This window comes from Petaurus breviceps, unplaced genomic scaffold, assembly GCF_028583685.1.
Source record: "Petaurus breviceps papuanus isolate PSGF00001 unplaced genomic scaffold, PetGlider_PUasm1.0 183, whole genome shotgun sequence".
In the NCBI taxonomy this organism is placed as follows: Eukaryota; Metazoa; Chordata; class Mammalia; order Diprotodontia; family Petauridae; genus Petaurus; species Petaurus breviceps.
In genome coordinates this window covers 27388586-27412250 of record NW_027185791.1, presented here as the reverse complement: position 1 = coordinate 27412250, position 23665 = coordinate 27388586, and the positions used below count along the sequence as shown (strand labels likewise).

The 23665-nt window shown below is 35.3% G+C and overlaps 1 pseudogene; it reads left to right on the top strand.

Moving 5' to 3' along the window:
* Positions 1-14003: 14003 nt before the first annotated feature.
* Positions 14004-15319, top strand: LOC138160946 (E3 ubiquitin-protein ligase RNF126 pseudogene; annotated as a pseudogene).
* Positions 15320-23665: the final 8346 nt, after the last annotated feature.

Genomic DNA, 23665 nt, shown 5'->3' with positions numbered 1-23665 from the left:
TTCTGCCTTTTAAAGTGGATCTCTTCTTCTGGAGCACAGGGGACTCTGTCTCAAGCTTCTTGTGTGGGGAGCTAGGGGCTGGATTTCTGGCTCTGTGTGCTGTGGCTTCTGGTTCAACCAGCTAGAAGTTATATAGTGCTGCAGCACAAATGGGGCTCAAATATAGGTGACAGGTGTGTGTGCCAAGGATTGTGGCCAGGCGATATCTTTCTGAGTTTCCCCAGGATTACACTGAAGATCCCAGCATGAGGTGTGGGGGAGGGGTGATCTGGCCACTGGAAGCCTCCTCTTCCCCTAGGTCTGTGCTATAGCAGGGATAACCTCAGCCATCATCTGTGCTGGTTAGTGTCTGCCAATTGCCCTGACTGTGAGAAGGAATGCCTGGGGTCCTGGTGCTGGATTTTGCCAGCTCTACCCCCTTGGGGCTGAAGATTTTCTGATGGTTCATTGATATGAGGCTTACTTGGAAGCCACCTCTCCTGTACTGGTCCCCTTTAGCCACAGCAAGAGGCACCTTATACTTTGATCTCCCTAGCCTCCCTAAAATACTGCTGTATCCCTACTACTGCTGGTTCCCCTATTCCACGATTTTTCTCAGTCAATATTCTTTGGGTTTTTAAAAATCATCATGGGGGGGGGTTGAGAGTACTTATAGTTTACTCTGCTGTCTTGCCCCCCCCCAGAAGTTCAAGTAGGTGACTTTTAAATATTTAGTCTGATAGCCCCCAGAGTAGCTGCTGCCCCTGCCGCAGGCTCTCTGCTTCTGTTTCACTGATCCCTGACAGACCCCATCCCACACTGAGAGATTGGAGGAATCACCAGTGCTATGGATGATTCAGTTCCCTGGAGGCTGCTCATGCTCTGCTATGGTTGGATATTGATTCACTTGCTCTGTGCTCTCCCAGTTTGGTGCAACAGGTCCTTCCTGTGAACCAACTCTCTTGGGCTGGATTCTCATGGGCTTGAAATATGCCACACTCTCTCTCCTAGTGGATTCTGCCACTTTCAAATGTGTTTAGATTCACTTTTTCAGAGTTATCAGAAAGAATTTGTGAGAGAGAGCTCAGGTATATTCCTGCTTTCATTCCACCATCTTTGTTCTACCCCCCAGAATATCTCTTTTTTAAAAAATATATTTTTCATATCTTAGGTATAACCTTAATTGACGACTACCATATTTTAGGAATTCCTCTTTCTTAGGATGGTTGTAAATAAATAAATGACTAAAAATGAAAGCAAGAAAGAAAGTTAACTTAGCCCTAGGCTACAAAACAAAAAGTCATCCCACAGGCTTAGTATCTGAATAGAAATGCTTAGGGAAATTTTATAAAGAGCCAGATGTTTCATTACAAGCATTAAAAAAAAAAAGTCAATTGATAGCTGAATCATTTGACGAATGGAAATAAAGTATTTATAATCACCTCATCAATTCACCTCTCCCTGATCTTTTTAAAGTGGGAAACTATATACATATGTATTTATACATTCTTACATAAATGTGCATATGCATTTACTTCTATACCAACTATATGGTTAGGTGCTATGTAAAGATTTTATATACTTTTTCTGAGGAGTTATTTAGAGAGATGAGCTTTCTGAAACGAGGACAATATTTAACTTTTTAGTGAAAATAGATGCAAGATGTAACAGAAATCCTTAAAATATCTTGTAGAGAATATTATATATTTAATTTGAAATAATCTTGAATATGTGTATACTAACTATATATCTTCAAGTAAATCACTTGATATCTAGGACTTCAGTTCTTCATATATATGATGTTATAGGTCCCTTTTCAGTGCTAATATTTCATATACAAAATTATAAGGAGTCCTCAAGTTTATTGTTTTAATGGAGAAAGTATTGAGAAGTACCAATGTGTAGCATTTGTACAAGAACGTGATTGATTGAGAAGTGGTTTTTTTTCTATGTTTAAGGGTTGTACAAGGTCATTCTTGTCAATATAATTTGTGGGGTGGGGGGAATACCAATATAAATTTTCCATTTATATAACAAATATGAACTTTGAACTAGCCCCTCTTGATTAACAAATCACAGGAAAAGTATAGTTTCCTCTGGCTGCTCTGAAGTTCCACTAATATATGTTTATCAGTTCATGGCTGAGGGTGTAAGTGAACATCCCTCATTTTCCAGTTCCCATTGTCTACTCACTGGGGGCTAGAAAGATAGAGAAGGGGAAATGGTCTTCCTCCCTACTTATTGGGGCATGGGGAAGGGGGATTTTCCTTCCAGAAGCTCTTCAAAAATACATTTCTATAAATCCAATTTCAACCACACTTCTAACTGGAGAATTCCTATATAACATCTGATTGAATCTCTCTTTATCACTACAGTAGTTACAATAAGGGAACAATGTATATGTACATCTTCCATATTAAAGGAAATATTATTTATAAAATGCTTAGCACAATGCGTAGAATATAGTATGTACTATATAAATGCTTATTTTCTTCCCCTTTCCTTCTTTCATGCACTCGTTTATCAATTGAAATCATTATACATATACTTATGATCAATTTGTAAGATATATAAATATGGGTGTAAAAGTATGTGCATGTGTATGTGTGTATTCTTTATGTGCAATTTGTGTATGAATGCATTTTGCCAACCTTTCTAAGTACAGTGGAAGAGCTGAAACCTGAACATGGATCTCAAATTGAATATGGTAATCCATCTTACCCTGAAGGAAAATAGAGGGGGAGGGGATAAGAGAAGGCGAATAGGAGAAGGAGCAGCAGATGAGAGGAAGAAGTAATCAGAAGCAAACACTTTTGTAAAGGGAGAGAAGCAAACAAATGGAGGACCAGAGGGTATAGAGGGAAATGTGGTGAGTCTTTCGCAGCATGACGTTTATGGAAATGTTTTGCATGGCTACACTTGTATGAACTAAATCAAATTGCTTGTTTCTTAATGACAGTGGGTGGGAAGAAAGGAAGGGAGAGAATATGGAACACATAGCTTTAATAATGAATGTCAAAAAATTGTTTTTGCATGGGACTAGGAAATAATATATACCAGCAATGGGGTATAGAAATCTATCTTGCCCTACAGGAAAATAGAGGAGAAAGGGATGGGAGAAGGGAGTGTGATAGAAGGGAGGACAGTTTTAGGGAAGGTGTGGTCAGGGCACATGTTGCCCTGGGGTGATGGGAGAGGGGAGATGGGGAGAAAACTGGTAATACAAAATCTTGTGGAATTAAATGTTGAAAACTGAAAATAAAGAAATTATATGTAAAAAAGAAACTAAGAATAACACAAGAAAAAGAAATTGAAGGAATAAATATAGATAATGAAGAAACAAAACTCTCATGCTTCACTGAGGATGTGATGGTATACTTTCAGTATGCTATGGAATTGACTAAAAAACATAGATGAAGATAACTAACAACTTCAGCAAAGTTACAGGATATAAAATAAACCCACAAAATTCATAAGGATTTCTATATATTACCAACAAAGTGCAGCATCAAGGGATAAAGAAATTCATATCAAAATGATTGTAGACAGAAAAAAAATACTTGGTAGTCTACCTGTCAAATAAACCCAGAAACTATATGAGCACAATTACAAAACCCTTTACATAAATAACGTTGGAACTAAACATTTGAAAAAATATTAATTGCTAATGGGTAAGCTGAAGTAATAATAAAAATGAAAAGTTTACCTGTTAATTTACTTATTCAGTGCAAATACAATCAAACTGCCAATGAATTACTTTATAGAGCTAGAAAAAAAATGATGCATTAACCTGAAAGAAAACAAAGTAAAGACTATAAAAGGGATTAAATGAAAAAAAAAAATAAGGATTTCACAGTGCTGTATCGCAAACTATATCACAAAGTGGTAATCATCAATATAATCTAGTACTGGCTAAGAAATAGAGTGTGGGGTCTGTGGAATAGATTAGGTACAAAATATACAGTAGTAAATGACCATAGTAATCTACTTTTTGACAACTCTAAAGTTCCAAGCTTTTGATATAAGAACTCAACATTTGACAAAAAAATTCTAGGAAAACTAGAAAGTAGCTTGGTAGAAACTAGGCATAGATCAACTGTTCACATTCTATATACCAAAATAAGGTCAAAGTGGGTATATGATTTGGATATAAAGGCTGATATCATAAGTAAATTATGGGAGCAAGGCAAAAATATATTTGTAAGATCTATGGATAAGGTGAGAATTTATGACCAAATAAGATATAAGGATGATCAAGGGAAGTGAAATGGATCATTTTGAATACATTACATTAAAAAAGGCTTCTGTACAAACAAAACTACTGAAGGCAAAACTAGATGGAATGTGAGAAACTGAGGAAGATACTGCATTATTTTTTTTTCTTATAAAGGCCTAGTTTCTTAATTATATAAGAAACTGAACCAAATTTGTATAAATAAGAGTTGTTTCTCAATTGATGAATGTTCAAAGGATGTAATTAGGCAGTTTTCAGAGAAATAAATTGAAGTTATCACTATTCACATGAAGAAATACTTTAAATCACTACTGGTTAGAGAAATGTAAGCTATAACAACTCTGAGATACTACCTCATACCAATCAGATTAGCTAACAGGATAGAAAACAACACATTCTGGAGGGGATGTAGTAAACTTAAGACAAATTGCATTATTGTCATATCTAGTCCAAACATTCTGGATAAAAAAATTGGATTTTTTCTGGAAGAGCCCAAACAATACCTCTACTGGGCATGAATGCCAAAGAGATCAAATAAAGAGAAAAGAACCTATTGGTATAAAAATATTTATAGCAGCTCTCTTTGTGGTAACAAATAATTTATAATCAAGGAGATGATCATCAATTGTGTAATGACTATACAAGTAGTGGTATATAATTGTGATGGAATATAATTATGATATTTAAAAAAATTATGTGCAAGATAGCTTCAAAAAAAACCTGGAAAGATGTATATGAACTCATGTAAAGTGAAGTGAGCAGAACAGTTAAGACATCATTTTATATAGTGATAGCAAAATTGTATTAATTCCAAAGGATACGTGGTAAGAAATGCTATCCACCTTTGGCAAGAGAAGTCATGAACTCTGAATGAAGATTAAAACATATTTTTTTTACTATTTCTTTTTCTTCCTCTCTTGTTTTTTTTTGTCTCTGTTTTCTTTTGCAACATAACTAATGTAGAAATATATTTTGTATGACTTTGTAAATATAATTGATACCAGATTGGCTTCCTTTCAAAGTTCAGTCCTTTGCCAAGAGGGAGATGGGGAGAATTGAAATAAGAAGTGTAAGGGAAAAGAATGTTTGGAATACTTATAATAAGAATTGTGACTGAGTTAAACAGAGGAGAAAAAAAGCAGGAATTAAGACCTTATTGAAATTAGATCCCAAAAATATGTAGTGAAGATAGCCAACACAATTGTGACTCTCTCTAGAAGTTTTCAGCATCACCTGAGTAGAAATGAAGACCTGGTAACCCAGGCCTGGTGTCTGACCAGGTATTACTTGTGATAAAAAAGCCGTGAGATTCAAGGGTACCAGTCAGCAAAAACACATTGGGTAATGGTTAGTCAAGTCAATCAATGTCTTTTAAATCTCTGCTCAATGCTATGGATTCCAAGTTGTAGGGATCTGCTCTATACTAGGGATACCATGTGCTAGGGATACAAAGCAGAGCAGAAAGCGATCCTTGCTCTCAAGGAGCCCATAGTGTAAAGAGGGAGACAACCTACAAACAGCTATAAACAAATAAAGACACACACACACAAGAGAAATAGGTGATAACCAATTGGAAGGCACTAGTATTAAGGAAGATGGGGAATAGCTTTTTGTAGAAGGAAGGAGGCAGGTTACCTGGGATTTGAAGGAAGCCAGGGTAGTCAAGAGGTGGAGATGGCGAGTGAGAGAATTCCAAGTTTGTGGGACATCCATTAAAAATGTACAAAGTTGGGAGAAGGAGTATTCTAGGAATGGTGAAGAAGCCAGTGACTTTGTATTCCAGAGTATGTTGTGGTAGGGAAGGGGAGGAAGAATAAAGTATAGAAAGCATAAAAAAGATATAAAGGAACAATGTTATGTTTATTTTGGGGTGCTAAACAAAGACTTTTATATTTGATACTGGAGGTGATATGGAGCCACTAGAGTTTATTATTATTATTTTTAATAGAAGGGTATTATGGTTAGATTTTTATCTTGAAGAATATCAACTTGACAGCTGAGTCGAGGCTATTATTTGAGTAACGAGTTATTTGAGGGAAAAAAAAGAAATCAAATGGGCTATTGAAAAAAGATCAATGAAACAACTTAACAGGAAAGTATAAGAAATAACTACCAGACATTAGGATAGACCAATATCTTACATTAAATTCCACAATAAATTCAAAATAGAAAGAGCCAAAGAACTATTCCCCAATAGATAAATGGTAAAAGAATATGTAGGTACTTTTTTTAAAAAACAAAGAAACTTAAATCTAACCTTTTTAACTTAAATTAAGCCTTAATTTTTTCTCTTTGCAACTTCAACCCATTATTCTTGGTTCTACTTTTACCCAACTCGGAATAAATCTTAATCATTCTTCATGTAATATTGCCTCTAGTATGTGGAAAAGAAGTTCCATGTCTTTCCTATGACTTCTCTTTAATTTTATCCTTCAGTTAATTCTTTCATCTGATTACTACTCTCCAGAGGGCATGACCTTGAGTTCACTGACTTTCTTGGCCACTATCCTCCAGATACCTAATTTATTAACATTCTCTCTAAATAGTAATGCTTATTATCAAACCTAATGTCTTAAGGATTTTGAAATAATTCTATTCCTCTCTCTTTTTACAGGTTCAATCCAGATATTTAGATTGGTTCTTCTCCCCCTCCTTTAAGCCAGCTTAGACATGTATAGTTTCTTTTTCTTGATCTGATCCCAGTCTTTCAAATTAACCACATACCCTCTTCTCCAATCAGCCTAGACTCTTGATTCTAATTCTGCTGAAGTAACAGAGACACACACAGACACAGGCACACAGACACAGATACAATAGATAGATAGATAGAGATACACACAGACTCACACTCACTTCTCTCTCTCTCTCTGTATATATATATATATATATGTATATATATATATATATATATATATATAGTGTGTGTGTGCGCACGTCTGTGTGTAAATGTATATATATATATATATATATATATGTGGGGGGGGTGTGGGTGTGTGTGTGTGTGGGTGTTAATATTTCCATTACCCACAGCTTATATAGTGATGTGGTACAGGAGCTGCAATTATTTTTTACATCCTTCCATCTTTGCATAATTTAAATGCTTTTCTCTTCTGCTGCAGAATTTCCACTGTTATTATCTTCACTCTATTCTTTTTCCTTTTCTTCTTCTGATTCTTTGATCTATGTGATTCGCTTCTCATTGCGTTGACAGAGAAGTCTTCATGAAGGAGGTTGAATGCATGCTAGGTTGATTGTTTGGGCTGGTTTTTTTTTTTTGGGGGGGGTTAGAAATTGTCAACATTTCAACTTTTTTTTAAGAACATGAGAAAATGTAGATATCACCAGAGCCTCTGCGCTGACTATAACTTTGAGCTTTTAAATTTTGAACTTTTTCAAAATATCTTTCAAACTATAAACACTTTTCTTTTATGCCCTTTTCCTTTATATGTCTACTCAAGCAAAATAATCTTCTAGTCACCAAGGGTATGTTTGTGTTGTAGTTAGAAGTTATTGAAAGTATTTGAGTAAAAGAAATAGAAAAGTGCTGACAATCGGTCTTCTCTCTACTATAAAACTGTATTGTAATTGAAAAAATCTTTTCAAGGCATTTCAATATATTTCTAAATGTTTCAAATCCCTTTCAAGCAATGAACAACTTTTCTTTTAAACTCATTTTCAATTTTAAATAGCTTAGTTGTGTTTCCAAAATTGGATTGGAGGCTGCCATATAAAGGATATGCTGATAAAACTGCTTCATGTCTGTATAGCCTGCCAGAATTCTAAGCTAGAATAGGAGTGTGATCTGAGAATATTTTTTTAATGTAGTTCTGTCAAGTAAATCATGGGCTATTCCCCTCCCCCCCATATGCCCCTTGGAGAAACAGGTGGGAAAAGTTTATTTAGGTGTTTCCAGTGACTTCTTTTATATCAGAAATCCCTGAAAATTAGGGTTTGTTTCATATAAATATAGAAACTAATATGAGGGAACATCAGAAACCATCTATTGCATCACATACCTTAACCGAAGTTCATTCTACAATGCTTTGACAAGTGATCATCCATCATCTATTAGAAAAAGAAATTATATTGAGCATAACACAAATTAGTCCTGGATCAGAAATTGCACAGGAGGAATTGGAAAGCCAATGTATGTGAATTATGCACTGCAAGAAAGCAATAGATTGACATGTTGATTCATGTAATGAATGTGTCAGTATACGCATACAGAGATGCAAATCATAAAATGGTGCTCAAATTGCACCCAATGGACATGTACTGTCCTCTAATCACTCCTATTTCCAAAGTGAATTTACCTCGAATGCCACAATTGAAAGTTTTTTCTCACATTGCTAGTTTGTGGAATTTTGATAAATTGCTTCCCTCCTCCCCCCGCCCCATCATTTTTTTTTAAAGATGCATAGGAGCAGGAAATGTAGGGGGGGACATGGGAATGCAGTACAATTTACTGAAACTCATCTAACAACATGTACTACTTTAAAAAAAAATGAGCTTCACTGCCAAAAGCTATGTTTTTTCTTCATTTTACTCACTGATAAATCAGCTTAGATTAGTGGTTTTCAAAATGTGACCAGGCAGCAATTTCCGATATCACTTGATAGCCTCAATTACTCTTCTTATGGCTTTTGATGTTTTCTTTTCAGCTTGTAGCATGTTTCTCCTTTTAACAACGACCTATTCACATACTTTTTCCATTCATCTATTGGTTTGTGTACTTATAAGTTTGAGTAAATTTCCTATATATCTTTGCTATAATTTTATCATGTCCTTTATGAGAGGAACGTACTATAAGTATTTTGCCAGTTAATTGTTTTTCTTCTCATTTTACCTGCATTAATTTTGTTTGTAAAAGCTTTTCCATTTCATGTCATGAAAATTGACCAATTTATCTCCTGTGAAGGAAAGAATGAATATTTATTAAGTCCCCACTATGTTTCAAGCAATGTTCCAAGTGTTTCACAAATATTACCTTATTTGAGCCTAACAACCCTTTGATATATGCCCCATTTTACAGTCAATGAAACTGAGGCAGGTTAAATGACATGCCCAAGGTCATAAGATTAGGAAATATTGGAAAACTAGATTTGAATTCAGGCCTTTCTGTAGGCCCAGCACTTTTCCTGTTATACTACATAACTAACTCCTGTGATCTTATATCCCCTTTTCTGTTAAGAACTCTTATTTTCTTTCTAGTTTTCAAGACAATGAAAACAGTATTGCTTCTTTAGTATGTACTAGACTCACATCTTAGTAAAGACATTGAGATATTCCATGAAAGGGTGGTCAAGACAGACAATGGATGGTCAAAAGAACCAGTGCTATTTAGTATGAATAAGACTTAAAGGTGTCCCAATAAGTTGTAAACAAATATTTGTCATGTATAAATGACATGAGATCTGCTTTGTTATTTCCCAGAGGTCAGAATGAAGAATGATGGGAAGTTGCAGAGAGGCAGATTTCAGCTTGCTATAAAAAATATACCTACCTAACGACTAGATTTATAGAAAAATAGAATTGATTGCCTTTATTTCCCTTCACTTCAAAGAGAGAGCACAGAGCCATTAGTCAAAGATGGGGATAGTATGTAGATGATTTCTGTTCGGTTATAAGTTTGAGTTGTTCCTATGAGATATCTTCTGATTTTCCTGCATGGAAGATATTTATGGATGTAACAGTACAGCTGAATCTTTGCACAAGTAGCTAAATGTTTACATGCTCACTTTACCGATTTCAATAAAGGAAGAGGAACACGTGGAAGGTAAAATGCTTAAAGACTTGGTTTCTTGTTGGAGATTTTTCACCTTTCCTGTACTCAAAGATCTAGAGCCTAGAAGCGAGAGATGGGAAGTCCATTAACTCAAGCAGAATCAAAATTATGGACGTAAGAGAAATCTCCTGGAGTCAGGCACTCCAAAATATGGATGTTTGAAACTCTACCCTGAACTCTGGGTTGGATTAATTCTACAGATGCTCTATTTGTATCATTCATCCAAGGGAAAAAAAAAACATAATCTATGTAAGCCTTATTATTATAGCATCTTACCTTCTTTGGAGCAAATAACATACACATACTAAGTTCTCCTCCAATACTCTAAATCCCATCCTCTTCCTCCCCAAGACATTCTCTGAATTGGATTACTCAATCACTTAACCCACATCTGTGTGTTCTTTGAAAATTTCCTTTATTCTAAAATTCAAAATAATTCAAAATGTCCAAAAAAATTATCTTAAGTGCATCATGCAATCTTTTTTCAACTGCCTAGTTTTAACTGAAACCTAATCCTTCCTTGAGGACACTACCTCTTTTGAAACTCTCCACTGGTGATTATGTGTCTCACTAGTTCATTTCATTATATATCTTACATCCCATCACTGTAAAGAATAATGTTTCTTTTACTACTTTGTTTCAAAGTATCTACCATACTTTCTGTGGGTTTCTTGAACTACGCTAGATTAACTCTGTTCCAATAGTTGTTTGATCTCCATAGCACATCGCAAATTTCATTAAATGCAGTACATTCTGGTTCACAGTGTTTATATCTCATCCTTGGCTTCAATATTTTTACAGATAACTACTCAATCAACTTGGCTGTACAATTTTTGAATGCCCCAAATCTCTTGTTCCACCTCACAGATTACATGGCCAAATTTGAGACTTTACTATTTTTTGGAATTTCATCAGCTCTAAAGTCGAGACCTTTTCAATTCTAAAATCCAAACACAACCTTGTCTAGCTCTATTTCTCCCAGTTTCTCAACCACATTTAACCTAATATTCACCTTTCTCTAATCCAATTTTCACATGGCTTTAAAAATGCTTAAGTGATAGATATGAATGTATCAAAACTTCAGCAATAACTTTTTGCCTCTGAGATAATACATGAACTTCTTCATCTGGCATTTAAGTCACTCGACAAACTAATGCCAGCTTTACTATAAACTGGTTCCCTCTAGGCACTTCACATTGCAGTAAAACTGGCCTACTCATTTACCTCCCCACCACTTGAGCAAACATACCTTCTACAACATATCTGACAATTAAATGAAAGCATAATTGAAAAAGCATTCATTAAATGATATATTCTAAGGACTGGGGATTAAAATAATTAAAAAAAAAAAGGAAAGACGAAACCTGAAAGCAAAGAGCACAAAATCTGATGGAGGAGTCAACATACCTAAAGCAGAGACATAGGGAACTTTGGCTGAGTAAATGGCGAGGATGATGACTGGGCTTTAGGACATGAAGCTGACACACCCCCTTCTTCAACCAAGAACAGTGGCAGATTTTATTTGATTATGGTTCAAATGCCCAGTATTGGGGAGGAAGGGAAAAAGGGGAATCTACAACTTTTTAAGGGAGTTCATTACATTTTTGGATAGTTCTACTTTCTGTGAAGGTTTTTCTTACATCAAGCTGATTTTTTTAAACCTTTCAGATCTGCTCCCTCAAAATCTATATTGTATGCCATATAATTCTGGCCTATCCTTTGCTCTCTATAATACATATTTATAATGAAGAGTCTATTCTTCCCAGTGGTCTTGTAATTTAAAAAAATTCTACTTCCCTTTATTTCCTTTTTTAAATTAAGGATGCACAGTGGATAGACTGATGAGCCTGAAATCAAGAAGACCACAATGAAAATTTTAATTTCGACAATTGCTATCTTTCTGACCCTGGGCACAACATTTACCTTGCTGTCTACCTTAGCTTCCTCAACTGTAAAATTGGCATGATGTGGCACCTTCCAGGATTGTTATGAGGATCAAAGGAGATTTCTGCAAAGTACTAAACACAGTGCCTGACACACAGTAGGTGCTTAAGAAATGCTTTTCCCCTTCCTCCCTTCCCGTCTATTCTCCCAACTTCATTAAAAAAAAAATACAACTAAAGCTTTTGTAAAAATACTGATAAATTTTAACCTAGCAAATAGTCCAAACTTTCTAAGTGTAAATTAAGTGCAGAATAAAATTTCCCTTTGTTAGTTCTTTTTTTGAAGGATGAAATTATCATTAAACAAATCAAGAAATTGTTAGCTGTTCTTTCAGAAAAGTAAAAATTTCAGTACTTGTATGAATACTTAAAGTCTTTCCTAGTTGCTGTATTAGGGTTGTGTGCCAAATGTGTGACCTATTTTTGAACTGATTGCTTCTTTCTTTCCAAGCTGTTTATAGCATTCCTTGATAAGGTTATCACTTTTCTTTCTGCCTGTTGATCCTCAGCCAGATATTTTTCACCACACTTCCTGGTTCTGGTTCCTGGACTTATTTATAGGAAAATAGATGATCATTTTTAAATTTACTTTTCTCTCACCTCCATTTCCTATCTTTTTTTAATTTTTTCCTTTTGAATAAAGTATAGCCTTCATAGCCATATTTCAATGTAGCTATCATTTCACCAATTCTCAGTTATGCTTATGAAGTTAAATTTCCCCCCTTGGATTAGGCTCTATTTTGTAATTACCCGCTTTGTGTATTTGTGTCTTCACCTCTAAGGTTGTGGATTTTATTACTCTATCCAATCTTAGATTTTGTCTCTAGTGAACTGATGATATCTATTGATATCCTTATTCTGGCATTTCAGTCACTATATATCTCATCTAGATGAGTAGAAATAAGAGTGCGAGGCTGAAATGGCTGAATAGAGGCAGCAACCTAGCTGAATTCCCTTTTCCAACTTTAAAATTGTGCCTTAAATAAAATTCTGGAGCAGTGGAACTGACAAAATTTAAGATGAGTTTTGTTTTTTTTCCTGGCCTAAGAACACTTAGGAAGTCACATTAGATTTGTGTGACAGCACAGTGGACTTTTTTTTTTTCTTCTGGAGAGTATGCAAGGTATAGGAACCACAGTGGTGGCAATGACTTCAGGAGTCCTCTTCCTAGAGATAGTAAGGGGATCTTACCACTGATGTTGCCAGGGACCTTTGCTACTACTGGGTCCTGGGTAAGGGTGGTGCTTCTTGGTCATTTAATTGCCCATACAGAGTTCTGTATCACAATACCACCGCAGACAGGAGCGTTCATGGAGAAGCCAAAGGGAGAAGGGGCCCTAGTCTCACTTCCAAGTCAGAAAAGGAGCGTTGGTGCTGGAAATAAGAAAAGAGTAGAGGACTTAGTCATTTATTCAAGAGGTGAAAAAGCACTATTGCCTGTGGCAAGAGGGGACCAAACATTTCTCTTTGGGTAAGGAAGAGAAAACAAACAAATAGAGCAGTGACACCTCCGAAATGCCCAAGACGTGCAGACCTCCAACACTACCTCTGAAAATGGTATCTCAAAAGCCCTGAAGCTTGAGACAATGCCTCTTTCTCAGGTGAGTAGAGCCTAACTTTCACATAGAGTTCAAAGCTAAGAAATAGTTTGGAAAAATGAGCCAACAACAAAAGAACTTGACCATAAAAAGTTCCTAAGGTGATAGGGAAGACAAACAACACACAAATTCAGAAGAAGATAATAATGTGAAAATAGCTATGAGCAAAGAATTAAAGAAAAATGCTAATCAGACCAAGACCGAACAAGAACTTCTTGAAGAGTTGAAAAAAGAGATAGGAATGGTAGAGGAAAAATTAAAAATAGAAATTACACTGATGCAAGAAAATTATGGAAGGGGAATTAATAACTTGGTTAAAGAAATGCAAGAATTAGTCAAGGGAAAAAAATAAAACATTTGAAGTATAATAGGTCAAATAAGGGGAAAGGTACAAAAATTTACTGAAGAAAGGAACTGCTGGGGCCAGTGCTCTTACTCACTGTGCCACTTGGCCCCCCCCTGCAATGTACTTCTGTCACTGCTGTTCCACTGAGATCTACCCCCGGCTGCTGAATTATGTCCCCAAGGTGTGAGTATGGTTTTATTGAAGAGCTTGCAGAAGAGACTAGAAATGCTGAAAATAGTTCCAACTCTGCTCCAGCTCCCACGGATCAGAACAGACAACCATTGGAGAATGTGGATCAGCATTTATTCACCTTGCCACAGGGCTATGGCTAGTTTGCCTTTGGGATTTTTGATGACAGCTTTGAATTTCCAACATTCAGTTCTTGGGTGCTGAGGGCAAGAACAGGAGGGAGAGAAAATACCAATCCTGCCACCACTATGGCCCACAGCAGCCATGGGCCAGCCTCACTGCATGGCCTGCTGCAGGCAAGCATGAAGGTGTCCAAACATTAGAAGGGATTATTCAACAGTTGTTCAATGGAATTATTGCACCTACAACAATACCAAACCTGGGATTTGGCCCATGGGGTGTTTTGCATTCAAATCCAATGGACTATGCCTGGGGTGGTAATGGCATGGATGTGATCATTACACAGCTCCTTAATCAGTTTGAAAACACCAGCCCCCCACCAGCAGACAAAAAGAAAATACAAGCCCTTCCTACCATACAAGTCACAGAGGAATACTTAGGTTCAGGGTTAGAATGTCCTGTATGCAAAGATTACTATAGGCTGGGTGAGAATGATTGGCAGTTACCGTGCAATCACTTATTCCACAACGGCTGCACAGTCCTCTGGCTGGAACAGCATGATACCTTCCCAGTGTGTTGGAAAAGCTTAAGTGCACAGAACACTGCCACAAATCCCCCAGGACTGACAGCAATGAATTTTTCTTCCTCATCTTCCTCCAGTTCACCAAGTAATGAAAAGTCAACAAACAACTTGTGAATCTCACCACTCAGCCAGTCCAACCTACCACCCCCAACGTTCTTCCCTCTTTCTCCTTTGCCCCCAACCCTACCCTTCTCCCTTGCCCATCTGCTGTCTGGTCAGAGGGAGCAGCTGATCTTCCTCCACACCACACTGAACTCAGGTGACAAAGTGAGGGGGGGGGAAGGGGAGGGGGAGGAAGAGAACCCAAGATCTCCTCTTTCCCCCTTTTTCTTTCGTTTTTAAACAAACTTTGGAAGCATCAAAGACCTTTAGACATGTCCCCCCTCTCTATCCAGCAGTCCCCAACTCATCTGATCTATCCAACCAATTGATGGCCACCACTGCACTGGCTTACAAAGCCTCCAGGTCACATTAACTGTGTTTCATCAGTCAGGATCCTAGTAGGTACCAGGTTGTTTGAAATGAAGGATGGATATGGCTAGACCATCTCTATGGTTGTGGATTTGAGATACTTTTCATTTTTTTTTCCCTTTCTCCTCAACATCTCCCCTAACCTTTGTAACCCCTCAGAGGGAACATAGACAATACTCCCAGGTGGGCTGTTTCATTGCCATCCAACATGAGAACTCTCCGCTCCCCCTTTAGCTGTCCTCTCCCCCATCATCCTGTCTGTCTTTATAACCTTGCCCTCTAATGCTCAACAATGGAAAGGGTTTTTATAATTTTTAATTATTACTGCTATTAAATAAATGGATGTTTTAGCTCAAAAAAATTAGGATTGGGCAAGTGGAAACTAATGAATCTATGAGACATTAAGAAGCAAAACAAAGTAAAAAAGCATGGAAAGAACAGAAGAAGTGGTTAAATATCCTACCAGAAAAGCAATTGACCTATGAAATAGATTGAGAAGAGATAATTTAGCAATTATTGAACTGCCTGAAAGCCATGATCAAAGAAATAATCTAAACATCATATTTTCAGAAATTATGAAGGAAAACTGCACTTATATCTTAAATCGAGAAGGTATAATAGTAATTGAAAGAAAGCATCAATAACCTTCCAAAGGAGATCCCAAAATAAAAACTTCCAAGAATATTATATACAAATTCCAGAGCTTCCAAGTCAAGGGCAAAGTATTGCAAGAAGCCAGAAAGAAACAATTCAAATATCCAGGAATTACAGTCAGTATGAGACAAGATTTAGCAGCTTCCCTCTTAAAGGAGTGGAAGGCTTAGAATATGATATTCAGGAGACAAATTTGTTCGTATCAGAATGAAGAATAACATACTCATAAAAATTGAGTATCATCTGTTAGTATAATCACATAATGAAATAGAGGACATTCAAGCATTCCTGATAAAAGGACCAGAGCTGAACAGGAAAGCTGTTTGATACTTGAACACAACACTCAGGAGAAATATAAAAAAGGCTTTCATGAAAAAGTGATCATAAGGGACTCAATAAAGTTAATTGTTTACACTCCTATATGGGAAGATGATACATACAACTCCTAAGAGCTTTATGTTATCAGGGCAATTAAAAGTTTACATAGACAGAGAGCATGAGGTGAGTCAATTTTGTTGGAATAATCTCCTTCCCCTGCAAAAAAAAAAAGTGGTAAGACAAAGGGATGCACTGGAGAAGGGGAAGGGTGAAATAGAGTGAGTAATTATGTATCTTCACCAAAAAGGGTGGACAAGGCATTCCTTTTGCAGAGGAGATGAAAATGTGTGGCTTTAGTGAATGCTTGAACTTCACTCTCACTAGAATTGGTTCAAAAAAGAAAAATACATATACATACTCTCTCTTTCTGTCATATAAATCTAACTTGCTTAATAGGGTAATAGGAAGGGAAAGGGATGAAAAAAGCAAGAGGGTGATAAAAGGGAGAGTCAATTAATGAAAGCAAAATAGACTTTTGGGGAGGAATAGGTGAAAAAGAGAGAGAAAGAAGAAAAAAAATAGAAGTACATGAGACTCAAGGAAAAATTCAGTTAGAAATCCTAACTGTGAATGTTAATGGGATGAATTCACTCATAAAAATAGAAGCAGATAGAATAATTGATCAGAGAGCAGAATCTAACAATATGTTCTTTACAAGAGACAGACTGAAAACAGAAAGACACAAACAGTTAAAATAAGGGCTTGGGGCAGAATGTAATATTCTTCAGATTCAGAAAAAAAAAAAACAGGGGTAGAAATCATGATCTCAGACAAAGCAAAAGCAATAATAGACCAAACTGAAAGAGATGAGGGAAACTTTTGTTGTTGTTCAGTTATTTTTCAGTTGTGTCTGACTCTTTATGATTCCATTTGGGGTTTTATTCTGTTTCATTTTTTGCAAAGATACTGGAGCAGTTTGTCATTTTCTCCTCCATCCCTTTTACAGATGAGAAAATGGAGAAAAACAGGGTTGGGTGACTTGCCCAAGATCACACAGCTAATAAGTGCATGAGGATAGATTAGAAATCAGGTTTTCCTGACTCCAGACACAGAACTCTATCCATTGAACCACTTAGATGCCTAATCAAAGAAACTACATTTTCCTAAAATTTTACCATAGAAAATGGAGTAATATAACATAATTTGACAGCAAAAAATACAGTAAATTTCTGTGATAAAGGCAATCTTACCCAAATATATATGGGTTATGTAACTGTGTCAGATTCATAAAAAAAAAGTAGTCATTTAACTAAGCCCAAAAAGCCATAAAACTTTGTATACCCTTTATCCATCAATACCACTACTGGGTCTCTATTGTAAAGAGATGCATATGATTATATTCAATGCACATGATTGTAATGAAATACTATATAAGGAATAATGAACTGGACGCTTTAAAAAAAAAACCTGGAAACACTTATTGATGCAAGTGAACTAGGCAGAAAAAGGACATCATTGCATACTATTATTATTTGATGAAGAACTGTGAATGACTTAGCTATTATCAACAATACCATGATCCAAGAAAATCTCAAAGGACTCATCATGAAAAAATGCCATCCAGCTCCAGATAATGAACTTAATAGAGTCTAAATGTAGACCAAATCATATTATTTTTCACTTTATTTTTATTTCAAGTTTTCATCCACAAAATGATTAATAAAGAAATATGTTTTACATGATTGCATATATATAATCTATATCAGATTGCTTATCATCAAAGGAAAGGAAGAAGGGGAGGGAAGGAGGGAGAGAGTAAATTTGGGCCTCAAAATTTATTAAAAATATTAAAATTATTTTACAAGTAGTTATGGGAAAATAAAATATTGTTTTAAAATAATAAAAATAAATGTTCAAAGGATATGTGTAGACAATTTTTAGAATAAATCAAAGCTTCCTATAGTCATATGAAAAAAGCTCTAAATCACCATTGACTAGAGAAATGCCACTTAAATCAACTCTGAATCGCTACTTCACACCTATCAGAAATTACAAATATTTTAGGGGATGTGGAGAAAAGCAGATATAGAAATGAATTCTTGGAAGAATTGTTCAGTAGTCTAACCATTCCTGAGAATAATTTGGAACTCTGCCCAAAGGGCTTTAAAAATTTGCATGCCCTTTGAACAAGAAACACCAATGGGTCTGTTTCCCAAAGAAATCAAAGGAAAAGGAATATGGGCATATATGTACAAAAATATTCATAGCAGATTTTTTTTTGTTGGCAAAGAAATAGAAATTGGTGGGATTCTCAACAACTGAGGGATGGCTGAACAATGTGTGGCATGTAATGAAGATAGAGTACTAATGTATTAAAGAAAATGATGAAGGAAAATGGTTTCAAAATACATGGCAAGACCTATGTCAATTTATGTAAAGTGAAGTTAGAAGAACTAGGAGATCATTGTGCATGATGTTGTAATGATGTTCAAGTGTGAAAGACTTGGGCCTTCCCAAGGACTTATGATGAAAAAATGCTACCTCCCACCAGAGAGAGCTGATGAACTATGAGTGCAAATTAAAGTATAATTTTTTCACTTTATTTTTCTTGCTTTAAAAATATGGTTAAAATAGAAATATGTTTGCATGATTTCCTGTTTGTAATTGATATCATGCTGCTTACCTTCCCAGTGGGTGGGAAAGTGATGATATGAAGAGGTCAAATTTGGAAGAGAAAATTTAAAAAGAAAAGAGTTTAAAATAAATAATAAAAATCCATGAGTAGAAATAAATAATATGCTCCTTCTCACCTCATTTTAAGTATGCTGGTTTCTACTTTGCTTGGCTTGAGAAAAATCTTTACAATTAGGTTTCCATGCTTAACTCTTTACTGAAACTTTTCTGTAGTTACAAATGATGAATTGATTATAAAATTAAATTATATTTTTTTCAAATTTGTCCTTTTTCTGAAGCTATTGTTAGTGTCAATTACTGACTCCCATCATTCACTTTTCTTCTTCAGAGGTGTCTCTGACACGTCACATTCTGAGTTATTTCACAGGATCATAAATTTATAGCTAGAAGGACCTTAGAATCCATTTTGTCCAACCTCATCATTTCATAGTTGTGGATACTGAAGTTAATTGCTCATGACCAAAACAGTTCCATAGTCTTGGATCTAAGCCTAAAATCTCTCATTGTATTTTCTTCACTCTGCCTCCAACTACTATAACCTTTCTTTATTCTTCCCAAATCATTTATTTAAATGTTAGTTCACAGTAAGAATAATTCTCTTATAGCATTAACATTTTGTTTTGAAATTTCATTCACTATGGTGACTAAACATCATCCCTGTGAAGATCACTTCGAAATTTTTGTTCCCACTTCTGACTTCCCATATGAATGAATCACCTTTAAGCAGCTGGCATTATTAAATGCTGGAATGAATTTTTGAAATAATCATAATCCTGATTATAACAGTGCGGTATTCTACCATCAGATGTAGTCCAAGGTAATTCTTTCTAGTCCTCTTTCTTCCCAATCCCTTGACAGTATAAACTGGGTATCACAGTTTTTGCCTCCTCAGTTGGTTCTATAAACTTTGAAATATATTTTTATTTATTTAATTAAATATTTCACAATTATATGTAAAATTTGGTATTTAAAACTTTAATATCAAAATTATCTTCCAACATATCACTCGAACCCTGTCCTTGAAATGAAAAGTAATTTGAAATCAATTATGCATGTGAAGTCATGCCAAACATTTCCATATTAGGCATGATTCAAAAGAAAAAAAAACCTCAGATATGAAAAAAAAGTGTGTTTCAATTTACATTCAAAGTTCATCTGTTTTCTCTGTGGAGAAGGATGGCATTTTTCATCATGGGTACTTTGGGAATGTCAGAATAGCTAAGTCCTTTAGAGTTGCTTATTTTTACAAAATTTCTGTTAGTGTGTTTAATGTTCTTATTCTGCTCCCTTCATTTTACAACAGTGCATAAAACGTCTCTACAGGTTTTTTTTTTCCTGAAACCATCCTGTTTGTAATTTTTTATGGCACTAAAGTATTCTTTCACAATCATATAACACAACTTGTCTATTACCCAACTGAGGGGTACTGTATCAATATCCAAATCATTGACACCACAAGAAGAACAATTATAATTGTTTCTTTTTTCCTTTCAAGTAGAGAGATGCTTTTCCCTTTGAACACACACATATTTCGGAAATATTAATAAATAGATGTCTTTTTTCTGAGGTGCTTTGGACAAATCCTTCCTATTTGGGAGGCTTTGCTTTCTTTCTGATGATATAGGAGAATTGAAATTGTCTTTTCACAGTCATGACAATGAGTATTCAACGTGAAGAAAAGAACCGTTAGCTTGGCAGCCATCTTGAATTCCTGGATGGAAATGATGGGTTTTCATTTGTCCCCTGATGAAGAGGGTAGCCATTTAGTAGAGCTCTCTAAACGGGGCAAGAATTCAGAATTGTTTTCACTATAGATACTCAGAAGGAGGTTTGGCTGGTGAATTGGGGGTAACTGAGAAGGTTATATGATAAAGAAAAAACTTTTTTTCACTCAGTCTCTGGGACAGGATCATGTAAAAGACTATAGCTTCATAAATACATTTCTAGAAATGACCCTGACACATGATACTATGCAATATTATAATTAATTGAGGAATTACTAGAATGTCAACTCCTGCTTTTTTATTTGTATTCTCAATGTTTAGCCCAATGCTTTGTAAATAAACTTTGAATAAATGTGCTTTTAGTCATTCAGATTATGTCAATGGTCCCATGAATTCTATTGGCGCTTTGATGTGCTGCTCCTCATACTGATCTTATTCATCATTTATCCCTAGTATTAAAGGACCCGCTGCAAAGTGAAGCTCATGGCTCCTCCTTCCATCTCCCCTACTCCCACTGCATGTACTGTATTTTTAAAGAGACATGGATATCTAATACATGGATGCTGGACATACTTCAAAGCTCAACTTCAGGTCTTACCATTTTGTGAAGACCTTACCAACCGCTTTCTTTTATCATGGTTTTTCTTTAGTCTGACATTATCTGTGTGTGTCAATGACCTGTAACTAAAATTATATGTTCAGTTTGATACATGTACATATATATATGCACTATATATTTACATGTTCATAAGTACAAATATGTAAATTTCATTTCTTTTCACAACCATGTGCTAACCTCATTATACATTAATATGAGGAAATGTCTGTCTAATATGAAGCACAATTAAGTTGGTGATGCGGAAAGAGCTCTAGACTTGAAATTAAGAGATCTGGATGCCAGTCCCATATTCATCATTGACTATCTCTTAACAGACAAGTTACTTAAATATTCTATGAGTGAAATAAAATAAGAGAGTTTATCATCTCACAAATCCATTTAGCTATTAAGTAATATGTGTCTGTTCCTCATGTCCGAGATGTTGCTTTAAAAATACATTTGGAAGTTAATCATATGTTGACACATATTATTCTCTCTTTAATTTGTATCTTATGACATGAAGTCAGGGACAATTCTCATGTTTATATTCTATATCACATATCATACTAGACATGTAATAAGTACACACTAATACAATATTTGTAAAATTGAATTAAGACATTTTTTAATCCCTTAGGAGTGTTTTTGGCTATTCAGTGATGTCAGCCAAATGCTATCGCACACCTTAGTTGTTGTTTGTTCCACTCAGTACTAGGCAGTAACACCAGCTTCTCTGTGATTCAAAGAGGAATAATCATTTCTATCCACCAACTCAACACTTTTGTGCATAGGACCATTACCACATTAGTCATGTGATGTGGTACATGGATTTATGCAATTAAATACTTATGGCTCTTTGTTTCCCCTTTATGCCACTCCTAACTGAAGAAAATCTTTGTCTTTCATTTTATTCTTGTGTTTCAACTTGACTTTGATCAAACTAAAGTATGGTATAATGAAGTTAAACACAGAAACATGGTTTAACAATATTATAATTCCTTAATCATAACCATAGAAAGAAGAGAAGAAAAAAAAAAAGAAATGATAAACAATTTATGAAAGAAGTACATCTCCTAGGCTACTTACTTATGGTTTCTCCTTGACTATAGGTTTAGATTCAAAACTCTCATCATGTACAAGAAGTGCTAAATTAAAATAGGAAATATGAAGAGAGAAGGTTTTGGGTGCATATGTTCATATATCTCTTTTTTAAACAAATATATTTATTTAATTTTGTTTACAACATTCAGTTCCATAATTCCTTGAGTTTCAAATATCCTTCCTTCCCCTCCATCTACTCCACCTGCCCCCCATGGGAGCATGCCATCAAATGCAGAATCTACAAATTCCTTCACATTAAAGATTAGTCCGGTTGTAAAGAAGGATTATAACCAATGGATTGAATGATGGGAAAGAAAAAACAAGTCAAAACAAGAAACAGAAACAGAGCAAGTAGTTTTCTTCAATCTGCATTCAAACTGTGTTTCTTTTTCTGGATGTGGACATTTCTTTCCATCATTAGTCTTTTGGAGTTGTCTTAGAACCTTACATTGCTAAGAGGAGTCCAGTCTATCAAAGTTAGTCATCATACATACATTGTGTCTGTAATTGTGCAAAATTTCTATTGGATATCTTTTCACTCAATATCAATTTTATAAAATTTTCCAGGTTATTAAGAAGTCTGTATGCTCCTCATTTCTTATAGCAAAAGAGTATTTCGTTATATTCATATACCACAACTTGTTCAGCCATTCCCCAATTGACAGGCATTCCCTTGATTTCCAGTTCTTTGCCACCACAAAAAAAGCTGCTATGAATATTTCTGTACGTATGGGACCTCTTCCCGCTTCTATGATTTCTTTGGGATACAACCCTAGAAGTGGTGTTGCTGGGTCAAAGGGCATGCTCTTATTTGTAGCACTTTGAACATAGTTCCAGATTGCTCTCCAGAATGGTTGGATCAGTTCACAACTGCACCAATGATGCATTAGTGTTCCAATTTTTCCACATCCTCTCCAGCATTTATCATTTTCCTGTTTTATCATTTTAGCCAATTTGACTGCATTTCTGCGTTTGATTTGCATTTCTGTAATCAATAGTGATTTAGGGAATTTTTTCATATACATATAGATATCTTTAATTTCTTCCTCTGAAAACTGGCTGTTTATATATTTTGACCATTTATCCATTGGGGAATGACTTGCATTCTTTTAGATTTGACTCAATTCTCTGTATATTTTAGAAATGTCTCTTTGTCAGAGACAATGGTTTTTAAAAAATTATTTCCCAATTTTCCATTTCCCTCTTATTCTGGGTTATATTGACTTTATACAGAAACCTTTCAATTTAATGCAATCAAAATGAAAAAAAATTCTTTACTTCTGTAGCAGCAAGCACCCCAAGCGTCCTCAGGGTTTGCAGCTACCACA